The following is a 15,382-nucleotide window of genomic DNA, read 5'->3' on the forward strand; positions in this document are numbered from 1 at the left end:
AAACCGTAATATTTCTATGGGTCGCCTAATTTTGCTGTCGGGCCCGCAACTAGCCCACAGGAAAAACAATTGGGTTGTCGGTCGAACCTGCATGCCAGGGGTATGTCCAATATTCGTGTGGGCAGACTAAGCAACGACATGAATACAATTTTTGTCCCACCCGAGCGCGCGAAGAATTTTCAGCCCCGCGCATCTTTTCGCGCCCCGCCATGGAGCGCTCTTTTCGCGGTCGTCAGTGCGGCACACCCAAATCCAATCCCCGTGAATCTCCTTATCCCTTCCTTCTGCGCCACCCAATCCCTCCATGACATCGAGGACTCCGACCACCATCCCTCCACGTCTCCCCGCCCAGTTCCTTCCAAGGTCACCCGAGCGCCTCAACCTGCTCTCTATGACATGGATTTGTACCCGCCGGCCACCATGTCGTCGTCCCATCGCCGTTCTGAACATCACCCTGCGACACCAGCGCTTGGCCCGCACCTCCACCACGTCTCCATCGATGCCACCATTGAGAATCCACCCCAACTCAAGTAGTTCACTGACATCATGGAGGTACGTGACCTAAATCTCAAAACTCTGCCGTTTCCTGTTCCTAGCATCTCCGAATCCCCAAATCTGGTGCAGCTCTATGAATACCCAAATCCGGCTCCAGATTTGATCTATAAAACAGTGGTTTGGATGCAAATAATCCCCAAAACTAGTGCAGCTCCTTGGATCCCAAATCTCGTTATGGACTTCAGCTATGTCTTTGAGGAAATTACAACCAACTTTTTTGTCTTATTAATTAAACTAGTTTGAGGTAACCATGTATCCACAGGATCTGAAAATATACTATGAATGGGTGGGATAGTTGGGGTATACTCACAACGTGTTTGGTAGTTTATGGGAAAGGGACTAGGAATTTGTGAGAGGGAGTTGGCCGAGTGATTTACTTGGGTAGTGGACTATTTAGTCCCAATTCAGCGTTTGGTATTAGCTGGGAATTATTTGTGGGAATAATTCTCATGAACAAAGAAAGGACGGGTAGGTTACTAGAGATGTGCTCCTATTTGACGTAGATTAGGAAGTAGTTAGCGTTGGCCGGTTTGTTTAGAGGAGAAAGTATGGTGCCGCTTGCATTTTGCTAGTTTGTTCGTAGTTTTTCTTCTTCTTTTTCTTCTGGAGGTGGGCCAAAAAATCAATAACAATATGTTTTTAGACATCAACTCCCATTCCTTCGCTGAATTACCAGGCCTCCCGAGGGTAGAGATCGATGGGAGTTGGCCCTAGTAATTCCCCTTCCTCTTCCCTCATTAAATCCCAAGTCCCTGAACCAATCAACAGATTTTTAGTCTCATTAGTCTTAAACTCCCATTCCCTACCTCCAACTCCCCCAACCAAACACGCTGTCAGGGAGTTTCAGTTAGTTCTCAAACTTTTAGTACGAATGTGTTGGATACAACTGTACGTATCCAAAATTCATGTAATGTTGTTTCAGACTAAATAATAATTTTCGTTCTATTTCAGTGGGATTTTTCCATTTACTTACTGTACAACACCATAATAATTCAATCTCTATTATCTCTGTCCATACATTTTGATTTTACCTACTTTAAATATGTTGACATTCAGGAAGCACTGAGCAGCTGCATTGCAAATACGAGGAACATCATGAGTGCAAGAAGTTAAAATTGAACATATAGTGCCAAATTGGAATGCAATTCCAACTTCTGCTGGTATTGGATCAAAAGACGGAAAGGTTGTTAATTCAGTTTTAGCTACTCCTGTACGATTTTATGTATTATTTCAACTATGTACATAATGCTTAACTATACTGATTTACTGATTCTCTCAATATATTGTAAATGTATGCATTTTCTCAATATTAATGTATAATACTCCATTGCTAATAATATTATTGAAGATACAAGTATTGAAATACAAATTTATCTATTATTAATCCAACTCCGCAGATAGTGCTTAAGTGTACTGATTGTGCCTTTTCTAATTATTATACTTAATACTCTCATGCCAGACATAATGTTATTGTAGATAACTGAATGCACATGCAAAATACTTTAGAATCTAGTCATCTGTGAAGGAAAGGCAATATATATCCACTAGACTGTTCGGCAACAGTCTAAATTTGCTGTGCAGCACTCAAGTTATGCTCATTGCTTTGCACAGTGAGGAGGGATGGGGTTCGGATTAAGACCGTATTGAAAGATAATGTGCAAAGTTTGGTTGCAAAAGTGGCGCAGACAGCCACCACTTGTCCTCACTGGTTGTAAAATCCTAAGAAAATGATACTTAGTCGTTCATTGAATAGTGCGAATGCAACTAATTAGATTTCCAAAATCTAGCGGACAACACGCAGGCAACATTTGTTGAACTTACTTCGATTAAAAAAACTGAACTAGGATGCAAGTGCCTCATTATTTATTTATGTCTATTTATTGGTTGTCCTTTACAGGATGCCATGGATCTGCTTCAAGGACGTTACATCACATCTGTTAGTCGAGACATGGCACCTCCAGCAAAAGCAGCATTTGTAGAGAGCTATGCGGTGAGTACAATTTTACTATTGCTTTCTGTTCTTACCTGTCATATTGTGAAGTTGTTCATTGGAAGATGGAAATGTCTATTTAGTATTCTAGGATAAGTCAGCTGTGCAATATTTTTGATATGTACCTGGTCTTTGGGTTGAGCTGTTACTAGGCACAAGATTGGAGACACTTAATACTCACTTTAGCTCCGGAATAGTTGTGTATGGTACACGGCTAGAATGGATGCAGAGACGGGTTGCGTCTATTTTCCCAATAGAAAAAATCTCTCACTTGTACCATTCCTCTTTTACAGTCCGCCCGCCTTGCTTTTGTATTGGTTTCCGGAGCTTTTATATTCATGATGATGTTATTGATGCACGGTAAGATTTCTCAATCTGCTGAAAGCCTGAAATATGTGCTTGCTATGATTTGCTTGCACTCTGTCAACTAGTACTTGTTATGATTTCTTTGGCTGCTTGTGATAATTATATCAACTAGTGCTTGCTATGATTTGCATGCATTCTGTCAAGCAGAAACTTTTGAAGTCTGTTTTTTGAGAACTCTTTGGGTGCAATGCTGGCGCACAAGTTTTGCCCCTAAATAATTGCATCGCACCAAACAAGTTTCCATGTTAATCCACATCACTAAGAAATTATATTCGCTTGTTTTGCTTTGTACATCAATAATCAATAATTAATATTGGAGAATTCAGTATAGGTATTTTCACAAGTTTGTGATTATTTTCATGGCATGATGCTAGGGACAGCCGCTTATTTGAGCTTGTCCCTATGACTGATATTGTTAAATCTACCAGCTTGCAAATTCTAATAGTGGCTTCAAGTACTGTATGATTTTTCTAAAATAGCTAGCCGGTGCAGTAGACTGCACGGGTTGACGACTAGTAGTTCTAATTTATTTATTACTTGTACATTATAATATTTGATTATTTTGTATGATTTCTTATGTTTGATTATTTGAATTACCAGGATGATCTAAAGCACCCAGAAGAAGTAGAGGACAAGACAGGAGGAGGGAACAAGAAGCTTCGTTTATCATTGATGTTATGTGTGATCAACAAAAACTTGTGCTTCTCATCCAATCTTTGTCGAACTATGTTGATGTGTGATTATGCACTTGTTGGGCCCTTTTGCTGTACACCTGCTGCACTTGTAGAACTATTTTGTTGTGCACTTGTTGGGCCTTGAACCTCTATGTGTAGAGGAGTCGATGGATGACGTATTGTAATTCATGTGATGTGCTACCGAAATGAAATATATACAACTAATTTGCAATCTTGTACTTGTTTTTAATGGGTCTATCCTGAGATATACATGCCTTTGGCAAAAAAATGCATCAGCCTAAACAATTTAGACATTTTTAATAATAAAATAGCATTGGTGGAGGCCCATGTTGACTAGATTATTGAATTGGGTTGTGAAACTTATAATGATTCCATTTCGTCACTAGCAATGCCATGTCAGCACAGCCACGTCAAATCCTACGTGGCTCACACAAATGGGTAATGACCAAACCAAAATTTTGGTCAATAGAGATCTATGACCAAAATTTTAGAAAGGTCAAGTTTGTTCATTCTTGACGGCCAACTGTTGACCTTGTAAATTTGGTCAAAAAAAGGTCAATAAACAACAACAATGACGAATCAATGACCAATATAGGGAGTCATAATTGACCTTATTTCTTGTAGTGTCCTATCGGCATTGTTGGCACGTCGGGCGGTCTTGCTGGATTTGGTTTACTCTTATCGAAGGTCTTGTGCACTAGGATATCGGTGATATTTTGGGCTATCTAGAAGTTGCGGTTTTGTCTCCACGGTTGCTTGTGGTAGTTTGTGATGGACTAGTTGGTGCACCCCTCCAAGGTTAAATCTTTCAGAAAGCCATGCCTGTGGTTATGTGGCAATTTGGAAACTTTTGGTTTAACACCGAGACATAGCAAACTTGAAGTAAACTCAATTAAAATATGCCAATTATGTGTGTAAGTGTGACCGTCTCTTCTGGTGAGTTCTGAATACGAGAGAGGACATAGTAGGGATTTGTTTGACATAAGTAGGTGTTCAGGATCACTTCATCATCACTCCTAGTTCACGTCTGTTTATGCATAGATCACCCCTCTTATTCTTGTACTCGGAAGTTAGCCACTCAAATAAAGAATTAGTGCTTGTTGTAGCCTCACCACTTAACCATACCTCACCCATTAAGGTTTGCTAGTCTCGATACCTTTGGAAATGAGATTTCTGAGTCCGTGTGGCTCAAGAATTACTACAACAACAGTTGCAAGCATAGGTAATGCGATATTTTGACGTGAGCACGATGATTACTATATTTGGAGTTTTGTTCTTATTCTCCTTTATAGATCTAGGATGGGTTCCAATCCGGCAGCCTGGGATAGCAAGGATGGACTTCATTCTTTTATCCTTCGTTTTCGTCTGTTGTCAGACCCTGCTCTTCTACATGATGTTTGAATGTATTGTTGTATTGAGATGTTCATGATGTAGCTTGTGGCGAGTGTAAGCCAATTCCATATACTCATCTCTTTTGTACATGTAGTTGTAACGATATACATTCTTGCAAAATGACGAGACACGCTTCTATTCCTGTCGAGGCCCTCGAGCCAAAATAAGGATATGATTGCATCTTGGGCATTACAAGAGACGAGTGGAAAATATTGGTGGCACCATTTTTTATGTTTTGGCTCTGGAGAGAAAATTTTGTGGGAGAATGGCTAAGTATTATTGGTGGCTATCTCTAAGCACTTGAACAACAAATTCATCGTAGATGCCTCACCCACTTTTAATAGTATTGGCTTTCCTATGGACTTAAATGTGATTTCTCACAATATAAAATTTAGAGTCTTGTAGCTTGAAGCTTGGTCAATCCTATTCCTTTCCTTCCGTGTGGCTTCTCCACACAATCCTTAGCCAGTGCTCTCTGTGGACTACACCTCAAATATAGTAGGTAAAAGTGTTAGTCCAAGAGACAATGTATGTTGTATTGAATTATTAAAACCACCAAGGGAGCATATGTGCTTTCAATCTCCCCCTTTTTGGTAACTGATGATAACATACAATTAAAGCTTCAAGTAAAGAGAAGCAGTAGAAGATGACAACTTTGGAAGATACATGACTATTACAAGCTCCCCCTAAATGTGTGCAATTCCCTTTTAAGAGATGTTTGCTTTGTACTGCATGAACACACACATAGTAGAAAGGACAGGACAAGTCATGTGAATACTTGATATATGCATCAAACATATGTGAATGAAAGATTTCCACGTTCAGGACTCACTCTTGCAAACAATATGTGCAAGAGACAAGAGATCATCCTAAACAACGATATGACACATATAATTACCTTGTGGTTCTTGAGCATCTAGGTAGTAGGAGTACACTTTTGAAAACAAATGTTGGATAACAAAATATTATTCTATTGTAAAGATGCAAAGATATTGAAGAGTACGAAGATATGGAAGACATATTGATAGTTCGATTTGGTGGTAGATATGTCTCACAAAATATTTGGAACTGTCTCCCCTAAGAATGAATATGTAATATTTCCTGTCCCCCTGAATCATAGGATGTAGATGTTGGGAGTAGGTAGGGTGAGACAAGTTCAATCCAAAGTAGACAATAAAACTTTATATATCTCTCCCCTTTAATGGTGTCTCTCCCTGTAAGTATGTAAGGTTTGATATATCTAATCCTTTGGCAGATCTCCCCTTTGGTAGACCTCCCCTTAGGTATAAGCATTTAGAAGATTTGATATATCTCCCCCTTTGGCATTAATTTCCAAAAAGGTCAGCGGGTAAGGGCTGATAACCCACAAGTGTAGGGGATCGCAACATTTTTCGAGGGTAGAGTACTCAACCCAAATTTATTGATTCGACTCAAGGGGAAGTGAAAGAATATTCTCAAGTATTAGCAGCTGAGTTGTCAATTCAACCTCACCTAAAAGATTAGTGTCTGCAAGCAAAGTATCAGTAGCAAAGTGGTATGATAGCAACGGTGCCAGAAAAAGGTCTGTTGACGGCAGACTATTCCTGACTTGTTGTATCAATGGCGCTAGAAAAGTGTTGCAGCAGGTAACAACAAAGTCGCAAGTAACAGAAGTAGTGACAACAGTAGCACCAAAGTAACATAGCAAGGACGAGTAGTAAAAGACTCGTAGGCATTCGATCGGTGATGGATGATTATGCCAGATGTAATTCATCATGTAACAACTATAACACGGAGAGATAAGTAACTAGCTCCCGTTCGTCAATCTAATGTAGGCATTTATTCTGTATGTAGTCATACGTGCTTAGGGAAAAGAACTTGCATGACATCTATTGTCCATCCCTCCCGTGGCAGTGGGGTCCTAATGGAAACTATGGGATATTAAGGTTCTCCTTTTAATAAAGAACCGGACCAACGCATTAACTCTTAGTGAATACATGAACTCCTCATACTATGGTCATCTCCGGGAGTGGTTCCGGCTATTGTCACTCCGGGGTTGCCGGGTCATAACACATAGTAGGTGACTACAACTTAGAAGATAGGATCTAAAACACACATATATTCGCGACAACATAATAGGTTCAAATCTAAAATCATGGCACTCGGTCCCTAGTGACAACCATTAAGCATGGAAAAGTAGTAGCAACATCAATCTTAGAACATAGTGGATACTAGGGATGAATCCCAGTCAAAACTAACTCGACTACATGATAGATCTCATCCAACTCATCACCGTGCAGCAAGCCTACGATGAGATTGCTCACAAACAGTGAAGAGCATCATGGAATTGGCGATGGAGGAACGTTGATGATGACGATAGCGACGATTTCCCCTCTCCGGAGCCCAGAACGGACTCCAGATCTGCCCTCCACATGAAGAACAGGAGGTGGCGGTGCCTCCGTATCGTAAAACGCGATGAATCCTTCTCCCTGATTTTTTTCCGGGCGAAACGGAATATATAGAGCTGAGTTTGGAGGCGATGGAGCTCTGTGGGCCCCACAAGCCTGGTTGGTGCGGCCTGGGGGTGGCCACGCCGTCTGGGCTTGTGGCCCACTGGCTCACCCCCTCTGGTGGATCTTTCCGCAGTTATTTTTCATTAATTCCAGAAAAAATGTCCATAAATTTTCAGGTCATTTCGAGAACTTTCATTTCTGCACAAAAACAACACCATGGCAATTCTGTTGAAAACAATGTTAGTCCGGGTTAGTTCCATTCAAATCATGCAAATTAGAGTACAAAACAAGGGCAAAAGAGTTCGTAAAAGGAGATACGACGGAGACGTATCAACTCCCCAAGCTTAAAGCCTTGCTTGTCCTAAAGCAATTTAGTTGACAAACTCAAAGAGACAAAAGAAAAACTTTGACGAACTCTATTTGATCTTGTTGTTGCAACTATGTCTAACTCATAACCAGAATTTCACCAAGATCACAAACAAACCACATAAGCAAATGACATCTAGGTCTCACGGTAAACTCATATAAATGGCATAATCAGCTAGCGAGCAAATAATAATAAGCCTTAAATGTCAACACTTCAATAAAAACAACATGAAGCAGTACGAACAGATGGTATCTTGCTAGCTCTTTCTGAGACCGCAAAACATAAATGCAGAGCACCTTCAAAGACCAAGGGCTGACTAAACATTGTAATTCATGGCAAAGAAGATTCAGTCACAGTCATACTCAACACAGTTAAAAGCAAAGCATAAAAATGACATAGGTGCTCTCTAATTGGTGCTTTTATAAGAGGAGGATGACTCGACAGGAACATAAATAGACAGGCCCTTCGCAGAGGGAAGCATTGATTTGCAGAGGTGCCAGAGCACAAGCTTTTGAAACAGAGATAATAATTTTGGGTGGCATGCTTTCATTGTCAACGCAATGACTAAGAGTTCTCAACATCTTCCATGCTACACATGCTATTGGCGGTTCCCAAATAGAAAAGTAAAGTTTTGACTCCCCCACCACCAATCAATCACAATCCACGGCTAGGCGAATCCTCGGGTACCGTCCATACCAACATCAATCCTGGGGGAGTTTTGTTTGCAATTATCTTTTCGATTTGAGCATGGAACTAGGAATTCCAATTACCGGCCCCTTTCTCTTGAATGATAGTGAATAAACACATATCGAGGATAACACGCCTAGCATGGAAGATACTGATAGCCCCCTGTCACCACATGAGCGTTCGGGCATGCCAAACGTATTATTTCTTTGAAGGTTTAGAGAGTGGCACATGCAAATAGGTAGATACCGCACATAGGTAGGTATGGTGGACTCACATGGAACAACTTTGGGTTTATGTAAGTGGTTGCACAAGCAGTATTCCCTCTTAGTACAAGTGAAGGCTAGCAAAATACTGGGAAGCAACCAACTAGAGAGCGACAACAGTCATGAAAATGCATTGAGGTTAACTACCATTGAGTGCAAGCATGAGTAGGACATAAATAACCATGAACATGAATATCATAGAGGCTATGTTGATTTTGTTTCAACTACATGCATGAACATGCGCCAAGTCAAGCCACTTGAAACATTCAAAGGAGGATACCATCCTGTCATACTACAACACAGCCATCTCCAAATTCATGTGGGCATCCAAGACAAACCATTATAAGCTCCTAGATAAGTAAGCATGGCATAAGCAACTATGATCTCTAAGCTGTCATTGGAAACATGTTTCTCTCACAAAGCTGAATCAGGCATGATGAGCTAGTCATATTTATAAAAACAAAATAGATCGAGTTCATACCAGCTTTTCCAGGCTCAGTCACTTCATCATATATCGTCATTATTGCCTTTCACTTGCACGACCGAACGATGTGAGCAATAATAAGCGTGCTCATTCATTGGACTAAAGCTCGAATCTGCAGGCAAACACAAAGGAGAAGACAAAGTAATATGGCTCTTTCAAAGCTAAACAGGTATGCATGCAAGAGCCACTAAACATTGTAACCAATATCTTCTACGTTAACCCAAAGAAAAAGAAAACTATTTACACGGGAAAACTCCCAACATGCAAAAGAATAAAAAGAAAATATTTTTGGGTTTTCTCAAACTAGACAGACACACAAAAAGAAAATGAGAAAAATAAAATAAACTAACATGGATGATACACTGGTAAAGTGTGAACACCGACGAACAAAGTGAAAGCATAAGCAAGAATGCAAAGTCGGTGAGAACACGTACTCCCCCAAGCTTAGGCTTTTGGCCTTAGTTGGTCTACTCCCAAGGATGGTCCTGGTGAAACCCAAAATCTTAATGGGGGTTATACGGGAGCGCTGCAGCCACTACCTGAATAGCTGCCTCACGGAGACGAGCAGCCTTTGACTCCCTCTCATACTTCTCTGCCTCTCCTCGGGTTATGTAATATCTCCGTTTTACCTGAAAGTCAAAAAAGGCAGGAGCAGGAAGGATAATATGGAAAACATGATGCCGGTTAAATATCAGACGGCATAGGAGGGATTCATCATCCCTCTCAAGGAATTGGTAGCGTGTCAAAGCGACGCGGTCAAGGAAAGCTGTATGGAGCGGGGGATCTCCTTCGCGGATGGGTACTCCAAGAAAATTTGCTATGCGAGTGGCATAGATCCCACCAAAGAAATCCCCTTCATTAGCATTCTTATTCAGCCTCCTTGCTATTATAGCTCCCATGTTGAAACTTTTATCACCCGTTACTGCGCTCTTAAGGATATTAAGGTCGGATGCACAGAGGTGACAATGCTCAATCTTGCCATTAATGCATCTGCCTATGAAGAGGGCAAAGTAATGCAAGGCAGGAAAATGAATACTCCCCAGGGTAGCTTGCGTAATGTTTCTAGTTTCTCCAACAGTAATACCAGAGCAAAAATCTCTAACCGAAGATTTAGGAGGATCATTGAGGCTACCCCAGATAGGTATTTTGCAAATTTTATTAAAATCCTCTAAATCCACGGTATACGATTTGTCATAGAGATCAAACAGTACCGATGTGTCACGGCCAACTAAAAATTTGAATCTACGAACAAAAGAGGCAGTGAGAGCAACATACTGTTCACATTTATCGCAGAAGAATTCTTCGAGTACGACATTGCGAACAAGTGCATCAAACTCATCTTTGAAACCTGCCTCAATCATAAATTCATCAGACGGCCATTCACATGGTTGTACCTACACGTCCCTTGGTTGGTAAGGATCAGGCTCCCGAATCGCAAGATGGGGACCTTTCTTGCTTGAGGAACCACCATGAAAGTTTCTCCTGAACAACTTCCTTTTCTGAAATTTTCAGTGACCCAAAGGAAAAGTGAACAACGCTCAACAAAACTCGTAGCAACTACTCCCACAAGTGCCTAGAGGCCATATTACGCATCAAAACCACTTGGGACGAGCTAAAATTAGCATGCAAAGCTCAAGAACATGGTCACCAAGGCAGCAAAAATATGCGAAGTATAAGGCACTAGAGCAAAAACTAATTGGACCAATGGAGGAGTCACTTACCAAGGAGTAATTTCCAAAAACAATTGGGAGAATGGTGCATTGAGCAAAGAGATCGAAAATCCCAGCAAGAGGAGCAAGAACATGGGTTTGAGCTGCGAAACGATTTTTTCTGGAGGTAGGAGAACCAGATGAGAGCAAGAATGAGTGGAGGGGGTGCCCGTGGGCCCCACAAGCCTGGGTGGCACGGCCAGGGGGGCGCCCGCGCCATCAGGACTCGTGGCCCACTGGTGCAGCCCCACACAAGCTCTTTGTCTCAGAATTTTTCAAAAATTCCAGAAAAAATCATACTTGATTTTCAGGACGTTCGGAGAACTTTTATTTTCGGGGTACTTTTCTACCAGACGCTAAAACAGAAAACAAGGAAAACTAAACTAAATCTATCATTTTTCTTCTAAGCAACCTAAAGCGAAAGCTTGGAACAGAGGTTTGTGACTCCTCGATTCATCCATCTCATGGTCATCGAAAGAAGATCCGTCAATGAGGTTGATCAAGTCTCCTCGACAAACCTTTTCGAATCGCAAAAGAGAACGGAGAATTTTTCAATAGTCACTAAGTCACCTCAATAGGGATGTGTATCTCCCCAATAAGCAAATCATACTTCATCTTAACAGGAGGAATAGGGCATTCAAAGCTCCCAATAAGAATTGATGAAGTTTTTTCAATAGCATTGATGCAATGTATTCGATATTGTTTCTTTGGAAAGTGCACCGTATGCTCATTACCGTTGAAATGGAAAGTGACATTGCCTTTGTTGCAATCTATAACAGTCCTCTAGTGTTTAAAAAGGGTTTTCCGAGGATTACCGCCATGGCATCGTCCTCGGGAATATCCAAAATAACAAAGTCTGTTAAGATGGTGACGTTGGCAACCACAACAGGCACATCCTCGCAAATGCCGGTAGGGAAAGCAGTTGATTTGTCGGCCATTTGTAGAGAGATTTCAGTGGGTGTCAACTTATCCAGTTCAAGTCTACGATAAAGAGAGAGAGGCATAACACTAACACTGGCTCCAAGGTCGCATAAAGCAGTTCTAACGTAGTTGCCTTCAATGGAGCAAGGTATAGTGGGTACACCGGGATCACCTAGTTACTTAGGAGTTCCACCCTTGAAGGTATAATTAGCAAGCATGGTGGAAATCTCAACCTCAGGTATCCTCCTCTTATTACTCACAATATCTTTCATGTACTTAGCTTACGGAGACATTTTTAGCATATCTGTCAAACGCATTTGCAGAAAGATAGGTCTGATCATTTCAATGAAGCGCTCAAATTCCTCATCATCCTTTTTCTTGGATGGTTTGGGAGGAAAGGGCATGGGTTTCTGAACCCATGGTTCCCTTTCTTTACCATGCTTCCTAGCAACAAAGCCATTCTTATCGTATCTCTTATTCTTAGGCTGTGGGTTATCAAGATCAACAGGTTCAATCTCCACATCCTTATCATTGCTAGGTTGAGCATCATCATGAACATCACTATTGATATTATGATTAGGCTCATGTTCATCACCATATTGTGTTTCAGCATCAGAGGCAGAGACATCGTTTGGACTCTCAGGTGTAGCAGCAACAGGGTTGCTAGTGTGCAGGTTCCTATCATCTTTCTTCTTCTTTCTAGGATGACTAGGTGCATCACTGCTAACTCCTTGAGAATCTTGTTCAATTCTCTTCGGATGACCCTCAGGATACAAAGGTTCCTGGGTCATTCTACCGCCTCTAGTGACGACTCTGAAAGAATTGTCATTCAACTCATTGAGCAAGTCATTTTGAGACTTAAGTACTTGTTCTACTTGAGTAGTAACCATAATGGCATGTTTACTCAGAATCTTAAGATCATTGACATTTCTGTCCACACAAGCACTTAAATGACTAAGCATACGAGCATTATGTTCCAATTGTCTACTAACATAATCATTGAAACTCTGTTGTTTGGCAACAAAGTTATCAAATTCATCCAGACATAGGCTAGCAGGTTTATCATATCGATACCATGGATCTCTTCGATAGGTGGTAGATTTTTGACATCTTCAGATTTAATGCCTTTCTCTCGCATAGACTTCTTGGCTTCTCGCATATCTTCAGGACTGAGGAATAGAATACCTCTTTTCTTCGTAGTTGGCTTAGGAGGTGGTTCGGGAATAGTCCAAGCATTCTCATTACACAAGATATTATTTAATAGGATCTCAGCTTGTTCTACGGTTCGCTCCCTAAAACACAACCAACACAACTATCTAGGTGGTCTATGGAAGCATCGGTAAGTCCATTAAAGAAGATATCAAGTATTTCATTCTTCTCAAGAGGGTGATCAGGCAAAGCATTCAGTAGCTGGACGAGCCTCCCCCTAGCTTGTGGGAGACTCTCTTCTCCATCTTGAGCAAAGTTGTATATTTCCTGCAAGGTAGCTTGCTTCTTATTGGCAGGGAAATATTTTTCAGAGAAGTAGTAGACCATATCCTGGGGGCTACGCACACAACCAGGATCAAGAGAAGTGAACCAGGTCTTAGCATCATCCTTTAGCGAGAAAGTAAACAACTTGAGGATATACTAGTGGCGGATCTTTTCCTCACTAGTGAATAGGGTGGCTATATCATGCAGTTTGGTAAGATGGGCTACAATCGTTTGAGACTCATAACCGTGAAAAGGATCAGATTCAACGAGAGTGATTAGCTCAGGGTCGACAGAGAATTCATAATCCTTATTGGTCACAAAGATAGGCGAAGTAGCAAACTTCGGGTCGTATTTCATCCTAGCGTTCAGAGATTTTTCTTTCCACTTGCGCAATAATTTCTCAAAATCATAGATATCCTTACACGCAAGAAAATCCTCAACTATCTCTCCCTCCATAACATAACGTTCAAGCATAACAGGTGAAGTAGTTCTAGCATGCAAAATAGCAAGTTCTACTTCAATAGCATCAGCAGTTTCAGAAGTATCATCACATCTAGCAACAATTCTAGCAATTTGTGCATCAAGGAATGCACCTAGTGGAAACGCAGTATTTGGCATAGCATCATGAGGCAAAGAAGTATCAAGCATAGCATCATTAGGCAAAGGATTATCAAGCATCGCATCATCATAAGCATCATGGGCAGCAGAAGTAGCATCATCAAGCACGGGCGACATATCAAGATTTCTAGCAGGAGGTGATGTCGCAAACTTACTCATAACTGAAGGTGAATCAAGTGCAGACCTAGATGGAAGTTCCTTAGCTGTCCTCGTAGTGGAAGGGAAGACTTAAGTTCTTGGGTCTATCGGATTCCTCATAGCGAGCAGCAGACGAAAATACCAAGTGACTCAGAGAATAAAGTTGTGCCTCCCCAGCAACGGCGCCAGAAAATAGTCTTGATAACCCACAAGTGTAGGGGATCGCAACAGTTTTCGAGGTAGAGTATTCAACCCAAATTTATTGATTCGACTCAAGGGGAAGCGAAAGAATATTCTCAAGTATTAGCAGCAGAATTGTCAATTCAACCACATGTTGGAAATATGCCCTAGAGGCAATACTAATTAGTTATTATTATATTTCTTTGTTCATGATAATCGTTTATTATCCATGCTATAATTGTATTGATTGGAAACACAATACTTGTGTGGATACATAGACAAAACACTGTCCCTAGTAAGCCTCTAGTTGACTAGCTTGTTGATCAAAGAGGGTCAAGGTTTCCTGGCCATAGGCAAGTGTTGTCACTTGATAACGGGATCACATCATTAGGAGAATCATGTGATGGACTAGACCCAAACTAATAGACGTAGCATGTTGATCGTGTCATTTTGTTGCTACTGTTTTCTGCGTGTCAAGTATTTATTCCTATGACCATGAGATCATATAACTTACTAACACCGGAGGAATACTTTCTGTGTATCAAACGTCGCAACGTAACTGGGTGACTATAAAGATGCTCTACAGGTATCTCCGAAGGTTTTCGTTAAGTTAGTATGGATCGAGACTGGGATTTGTCACTCCGTATGACGGAGAGGTATCTCGGGGCCCACTCGGTAATACAACATCACACACAAGCCTTGCAAGCAATGTGACTTAGTGTAAGTTGCGGGATCTTGTATTACGAAACGAGTAAAGAGACTTGCTGGTAAACGAGATTGAAATAGGTATACGGATGCTGACGATCGAATCTCGGGCAAGTAACATACCAAAGGACAAAGGGAATGACATACGGGATTATATGAATCCTTGGCACTAAGGTTCAAACGATAAGATCTTCGTAGAATATGTAGGATCCAATATGGGCATCCAGGTCCCGCTATTGGATATTGACCGAGGAGTCTCTCGGGTCATGTCTACATAGTTCTCGAACCCGCAGGGTCTGCACACTTAAGGTTCGACGTTGTTTTATGCGTATTTGAGTTATATGGTT

General features: G+C 41.1%; 1 long non-coding RNA gene across 1 annotated transcript; it reads left to right on the forward strand.

Moving 5' to 3' along the window:
- The first annotated feature begins 252 nt into the window (after positions 1–252).
- Positions 253–3,680, forward strand: LOC123429994. Its single transcript, XR_006622814.1, has 5 exons — positions 253–552; positions 1,612–1,738; positions 2,453–2,545; positions 2,839–2,905; positions 3,512–3,680. It is a non-coding gene; the product is annotated as an uncharacterized LOC123429994 (long non-coding RNA).
- Positions 3,681–15,382: the final 11,702 nt, after the last annotated feature.

Source organism: Hordeum vulgare, chromosome 2H (assembly GCF_904849725.1).
Source record: "Hordeum vulgare subsp. vulgare chromosome 2H, MorexV3_pseudomolecules_assembly, whole genome shotgun sequence".
NCBI classification, from domain to species: domain Eukaryota; kingdom Viridiplantae; phylum Streptophyta; class Magnoliopsida; order Poales; family Poaceae; genus Hordeum; species Hordeum vulgare.